Consider the following 7405-nt stretch of genomic DNA (forward strand, 5'->3'; position numbering starts at 1 on the left):
CACATTTTGAGGAGTGCGATAAAGAACTGAGGGGAAAAGCGCATCAAATAATCCGGCAGACTGTTTTATGATAAACATTAAAAATTCACGCCATATTAAAACGAACACGAAGAGAGAAGAGAGAGAGACACGAGGAAAGAGAGAGACAGAGATAGAGAAAGCTTTCTAAATTTGTTTATGCGTCGGAAAGTTGAAGAAAATAACAAAACTATGGGTGACCGAAGAATCATGATACAGGACAGGAAAATTACCCCCTAATATGCATGGGTTCAAGTATCGAATATACACGATCTAAAGTATATACCGTGCGTAGAGTATATCCGTCATTTCGATTCATAGATCTGAATAAAAAAACGGCTGCAATTTCTTGCACTTGTGAGCAGGGTCGGATCCAGGTGCCAACTTTGGGGGGGGGGGGGGGCGGTTCCTTTACCTGACCGGGGAGGGGGCAAGATTCTCCTTCCCCCTTTTGTCTAATGGATAAAGGAGGTGGGCGACAGGCACTGCAGGCAGGGGGGGGGGGGGGTGATAAGGGTTTGGGGGGGGCAATTGCCCCTACCGTCCCCCCCCCCCCCTCTGGATCCGCCACTGCTTGTGAAGACACCTGCGCACAGCACTATATCTCAGCCTTTCTTTCCCCTCTATTTTAGTTCGCGTTTGTAATCTTTTTCGCAAAGATTCATTCCGACCAGAGGAGATTTAGCCAGACTCTCTGGACTTCAGAAATTTAAATTTAAAGAGAAGTAGAAGGGTTTTTGCAGAAAGGTTGACCTGAGCTATAGCACGCTTCTTTACACTAATATAGGGAGACGGGGAAGAACAGGATCGATGCACCACGATAATAAGAAGGTGCGTATTTACAATTCCATCAAGATGTAGCAACTCGACACCCGTACGCCAAGCCCACTGGCAAACCACGACTGCGCTTTTGACGTCACCGATGTTGGGCATGACATTCTTAGTCGGAGAAATGAAGACACACCAAGAATACGCATATACCAACTAGTGAAAGATGCTATTGGCATGATATATGCTGCATATATATCTGTGCATTGTAACTGCACATACATATTCGCACATAGTAGATTTTAATGTACATGAAGTACGTGGTTGGTATTTTGCATTGCATTTTTTTCTTTTCTTGTTTCATCATTTTTATTGCAGGTGTATAATAAACTAATTTAGCTACATGTAAGCTTGTAAAACTAGCGCATACGCGCCCGTAGTGAGTGCACTACGGTTTCAGTGTGTAACTGTTGAGCAACTGTTGGTATGCAATTTACTTTGTCACTCTTTTTTCTGTTTTTCTCTTCTTTTTCTCTTTTTCTTCTTTCTTCTGAGATCTAGTGCTGTACCTTGTCGCTTCACCGCCGATGGGTGGCTTTGTCAAGCTGTCATTGGACAGCTTTAATTGCGATAGCAATTATATGGACACTCTCGGCTGATTTTTGCCGTCGCCGTCATGCCCCGGATATGTATATGTATTTGTATATATAAAAAAGGCACAAAGAAAAAATTCCGAAGCATCAGAACGTGGATTCGAACCATCGACATCTCGCTCCCCAGCCTGCTGCATTAGACAACTCAACCATACCCCATGCATGTGCCGGCGAAATAACAGCGAGCTATTTCTACGTATACACCATTTACCGCTGGTGGTAAGCAAATCTCGGAGGAGCTTGAGCGTGTTTTCTATCACGCAACGCTCCTAATTTTCTTTCAATATGAAGACTGCCCTTGAGACGCGCACGACAAAGTGGCCCTTTTCTGTACCCACTCGTGATGTGAAAGGGAAAAAAAAGAACACCGCACACGCCTTACATCAGACGCCCCCGTGTGGTAGGAGAAGCAGGGGGTCACCACGCGCCGCAGTTTAAAAGAAAAAGAAATACCTAAGAGCGTCTGATTCTCCATTGTTGAAACTTGCAGACGCAACGCTCCCAATTTTCTTTCAATGTGAAAACTGCCCTTGAGACGCGCACGATAAAATGGTTCTTTTCTGTACCTACTCGTGATGTGGAAGAAAAAAACAAACAAATAACACTGAGTACACCATGCACACCTTGCATCAGAGGCCCCCGTGTGGCAGGAAACGCAGGGCGTCACTCCAAGCGGCGCAGTTTAAAAGAAACAGGAATATTTAAGAGCATCTGATTCCCCATCAGAGAGTTTGAGAATTGGGCACCCAAGACACTGGGTCACCAAGCTGCGTTGGGTAGGCTGCTCTTGCGTTCGGAGGATCAGCAGAGCTTGAGAACTGTGTCAGACGCAAGCTACGTTGGCGCAAACGCACCGGGCGCCACATGAGGTGAAAGATCATGCGAGACGCGGGCAATACAGCGTCGTGGCCCGCGCGGCGTCCGCATAGTCTCGCGGTAACCCAAGACGTCTTGGGCTATATGGTCTTGGGGACCCACGCTAGTTTTCGGTTTTTGGGTCTTGGGCCAACGCGAGCACAAGAGCCCAAGAGTGGCTTGGGTTCTGCGCATGCGCCCGGGCGGCTCCCAAGCTCCTTGGTCCCCAAGCTTTTTGGGGCCCCAATTCTCAGACTCTATATTGTCGACACTTGCAGCGCGTTGCTCAAGCACAAAGACGTAACAACTGCGACAGTTGTTAGTTCACGCTTGCTCTGGTATGTCTGTGCGTTCTTTTCGGGCGTCCTTCTTTGTGCTTCAGCAGCGCACTGCAAGTATCGAGCTGCTTCTCGTTCTTCGTGTGACATTCCAATTTCTTGCTATCGCATTCATTGCTTCGCCCTTGCGGCGAAACTGTGACTTTTTTCCTGGCCACCTTTCTTTCACCGCAAATGTTTTTGTTTTTGGTGAAAATAAAGTTCTTTGATTTATTTATTTATTTATTTATTATTTATTATTTATTTATTTATTTATTTATCGGTGACAAATAATGAATTAAATATGTGAAGGTGCTTTAACTTTCACAGTTACTTTACTGATATCGGTCGCAGGCTTGCGAGCCAGTTCCCTATACCCATATGCCCACTTTAAATGCAGCGGGTACCGTTGACGACAATTTTCTTTTCATGTACCCGACATAACTGAAGATGACATCAAACATGCTATCAACACGTTAATTGAAAACAAGGCGGCTGTCCATGACGCCTACTATTATTCTAGCACACTATAACGCACACCTACGAGGATTTTAAGGGAAAGTTCTATGTAGTCCGCTGTGCCACGTATTTAACGATGAATTTTCTTCTAAAACTCATCATAATGTTCTTAAGACAAAAGGCAAAAAAAAAAAAAGGCTCTTCAGGTTCTTAAGGCTAAAAAAATGGCAGATGCCACGTACCGTGGGAATCGATTTTATGCGAATCATGCGCGGGAAAGTTACTGTGGCGTAATTTTTCACACTGAGCAGAACGTGACGGAATGACGCTATAGAGAAATGTGCAAATGGTATACACACACACATATGTTGAAGAGTCGCACATGTGGTACATAACCAGTTCTTTACAGTTGCGCAACGATGCCAACAGCGACATGGGTGTTACCAACACCAGACATGGGAAGCTGATATGTAGTGCTTATATTCTTCAATATTGGATAGCACGGATTCGAACAGGACAAAGAAGGAACACAGATGCATAGGACAGGCACTACTCGCAGCTAAGCTTTCTTCAGAAAAATGTCTTTAGATATATAGACAGTCGAGTGGCACACACAGGCGCGCTGCGCGTACGTTACACTCGCAGTTACAGTTGTTACAGTTGCGTTTCATTTGTTATGCTTATACTTTTCCGTTATAACGGACAACGCATGCACGTTTCACGAACTCGTGTGCATGTGTGGAAGGGGTTTTTGAGAATTCTTGAACAAGGTCATCATCACCGTGATCAGTGACCACCAGCAGGTGGACAGGACTTGTTATCGAATCCGTTCGTGATCGCGGCTACAAGGGGTCTAAGTGTAGTGAAGTGCAAGGTATAGTACAGCTGGTGAAATTCGTGGATCACTCTTACCAAGAAATGATCTATAATGCCTCCTGTCCTGGACGTGGCAACGAGGTCTTGTGATGACCTGTTCATATCCAAGCCGTCTTTCATGCAGTGTAAGAAGCAGGCGTTGTTGGGTTTTGATAAATCAATGTTCAAGTCACCGGCAATGACGAGGGGCATGGTCCCCTTGGCATAGTTATTGTTGGAAGCACTGACCCCGATTGTTGCGCAATCCACGTGGTCCACGTTGCGGACCACGTGAACGAGTGGATGGTAGTCGAGCGACTTCCAGGGCTATTTTGTCTTCAGCTTCCTCAATTTCTTTGCGTCTGCCGCGATAGTGTAGCGGTTACGGTGCTCGGTCAATGAGCCGAAGGTCGCGGGTTCGATCCCGACCGCGGCGGTTGCATTTCGATGGAGGCGAAATGATAAAGGCCCGTGTGCTGTGCGATGTCAGTGCACGTTAAAGAACACTGGTTAAAGTTGGTTATCGCTTTCTTCGCGTGTCAATGTGTATGTTAGCGGTTACTGTGTTGATTGAGACTCTTTATCACTTGTGGCACATACCCGCATAACATGAACTCTGGTATGCGGGTATGTGCCACGCGTGACTGAGAGAAAGGGTTTCATGACGTACGCGACAGGCATTTTGCGTTATTCATGTCATGACCAGTGAAACGTGTTGTTCATACATTGATCCTCTGTTATGCCAATTTTGGTATATTACAACCTATGGAGACGACCAGGAGAGCGCCCAGACGTAGGCGGCTGATAGATAGATAGATAGATAGATAGATAGATAGATAGATAGATAGATAGATAGATAGATAGATAGATAGAAACGCCCAAAGTACCTGAGGTTCGCTATGAAATGCTTCGCATTTAAAAAACTCACAGGGTCCCTTATGCATACGCCTAAGACGACTCGAAGGCGAAAGCCATCTTCTTTCGCTTCTCAGTCGATGTATTAATTTGATCCTCCCTGGCTCGCCTCCAAAAGCTTTCTGCACCTATTGTGGCTTTGGACTGCCTCCGTGGTCGGCCTACCTTTGAGCAAGCGATAATGTGATCATGTGACGTCACAAATTTTGGCAACCTGTGACGTCACGTTGATGTCGTCACGTGATGATGATTTTATGCATCACTCGTGTTGACGCGACGGTCAATTTTCGCGTTTGATGAGGCATCTAAGGCTTTCGCCATAATAAAACTAAAACAGCATCTAATCTGGCGAATCGAAACCCCCCAAACAACCCGACAACCAGCCAGACAGGTTTGCGTCGCGCGCCAAATGCAGACACCTCGACAACATCAGTAGCGACGGCAGCGCCTCCGCTACGATCGGCCGTTGGCGCTTCGTTCGTTCCATTCCACATGATCATATTATAGTGTACTAGAATATTCTAGTACACTATAATCATATCCATGCATAGTAGTGTCACATTATGATAGTCAACACTACAGTCCCTAATCACGCAGCCCATATTATTATTTTTTTTTTGAATTTCTGAAACATGGTGGCCATGACGCGTTTTCATAAAAGCGCATGAAACTCAATGCGTAAAAGCATAGCCTTTGAGATTCATAGCTAAAGCGTCACATTTATGTGGTCACATTAGAACGATTATGTGTTATATAAAGCAGTATGGGCCGTAATTCCAATTTGGCTGCAAAATTTCAGCTATAATATTGAAGCGACGAGCACGAAAACATTTTACGGCGATTACCTCTAGCGGGGATCGCCGTCACTTACGGCGTTGCGGCCGCTGCTGCAGCCAGCCACTGCACTCCGCCTGCGCATCACCGGGATCACCTCAACCACCTTGAAACGTTCTTCGTCGCCCCGTGCTCTGTGGGCTGTGTATTTCTTGTCGACTGCGTAAACGCAAGGACTGAAGATGAACGGTGCTCTACGAAAGGCCACCAGCGTTTTTCGAAGCGCTGTAATGCAGACCCGTTCGACGTCGGTGAATGCGTACGCGGTCTCGCTGCCGAAAGGCATAAAGATGTCGACCCCCGAAAAGGTGGTTCACATCTCTGTTATCGTAACCGCCATTTTCGCTTACCCAGCGTGGGTACTCACTCACCTCAGGGAGTACAGAGGAATCAAGGATTAACGTAAGTTGTTTTCGTGCTTGTGCTAGTAAAACCCGTTCCTCGAAGCTGATGATGGAAAATGACGATAGTGTTGCCGGCTCTATTGGATCGGGATTTGTCTGTCGGAAGTTACACAAGAGACGAAGGAAGCATCAGTCGTGCTCTTTAGACCGATTACTGGCGTTCAGTTGAGCTATTTTCCTTTCGTGCGAACCTAGAATACGTTCTAGGTTCGCAAGCAAGGTGCAAGTGCAATTACTGAACGAACATGTGGGTGGGCGCTCAACATGCTGAGCGTGCACTGCTGAAGATTGGATAGACAGCTCTGTTTCTCTACTTTTCTGTTTTTCAACTCTATCTGCGCATGTAGAACAGAGGTAAAACCTAAGTTTTTTAGTTTTTCAAGGCCTCGTAGTGCCCTTCCAAACGTCGGCTATTGCAATGTTGCTGCGTTAATGCTGGATAAGAACTACGCTAGTTGATACTTTTTCGTATGTGCCGTACGCGAAGTTTGCTCAAGGCTGTTGCATTGGCAGAGATGTTCTCTTGAAGTGTCATTTGTCTTTACTGTTGCAGTTACCGAGACCTGCACCATGCCTGGCATCCACTGGAAACCTGGGCAAGAGTCACCGCACGAAGCATTAGCTAACAGAATACAATAAAATGTATTTGAGTACACATGCATTCATTATATTTGTGTTCATCATGACCCTGGAGTGGTTGTAAGGTAGGGTCTAAGTGACGGTGTACCATCAGTACCTGTTCAAGTAAGTGTCATAATAAATCTAACAAATCATCGAAGTCGGAGCTTCCCGATTCAGGAGGTGATAATGACGAAGACGTTTGGCTTCCTTGTGACTGCTGAGTGTCCGAGAGACCATTGGAGGATTGCGAACTCGCACTACCGGAGTCAGATGTGTCTTCGTCCTCTGGCGATGACTGAGACCCAAAAACAACGGTTGTAGTCGACAGGCAATCGAAATGCGGATTTTCGCTGTCTGCATTCGTCGGCAAACGAGCTTCACATTCGTGGTACTTTGCAGAGATATTGTACAAGTGTTTCACGAGAGCGCTCACGAAAGGTTCCGAGTCGCTCGTGCACAGCGCTGCTGTACAACTACTCCAAAAGTTTGGGTCTAGGCATCGAACAGCAACGTCCTTGATCGAGGTAACACTGACTTCGATGGCCTCTTCAACTGCTTGCCGTGCCATAATCGTCTGCTCATTACGTCACACTTTCACGCAGCCGTAGGCGACGACCGTGTTTTAAGTCAGAATGGTGCGACAATGCTTTATACAGCTATTTTATTGAAAGTATGCCTTATTCCTAATATACGTAATAAAATACGA

The 7405-nt window shown here is 46.0% G+C and overlaps 1 long non-coding RNA gene across 1 annotated transcript; it reads left to right on the forward strand.

The window, feature by feature from the left end:
* Nucleotides 1-5531: 5531 nt before the first annotated feature.
* On the forward strand, nt 5532-6739 carry LOC119375561 (uncharacterized). Its single transcript, XR_005180387.2, has 2 exons — nt 5532-6076; nt 6632-6739. It is a non-coding gene; the product is annotated as an uncharacterized LOC119375561 (long non-coding RNA).
* The last annotated feature ends 666 nt before the right edge of the window (nt 6740-7405 follow it).

This window comes from Rhipicephalus sanguineus, chromosome 1 (genome assembly GCF_013339695.2).
Source record: "Rhipicephalus sanguineus isolate Rsan-2018 chromosome 1, BIME_Rsan_1.4, whole genome shotgun sequence".
Classification (NCBI taxonomy): domain Eukaryota; kingdom Metazoa; phylum Arthropoda; class Arachnida; order Ixodida; family Ixodidae; genus Rhipicephalus; species Rhipicephalus sanguineus.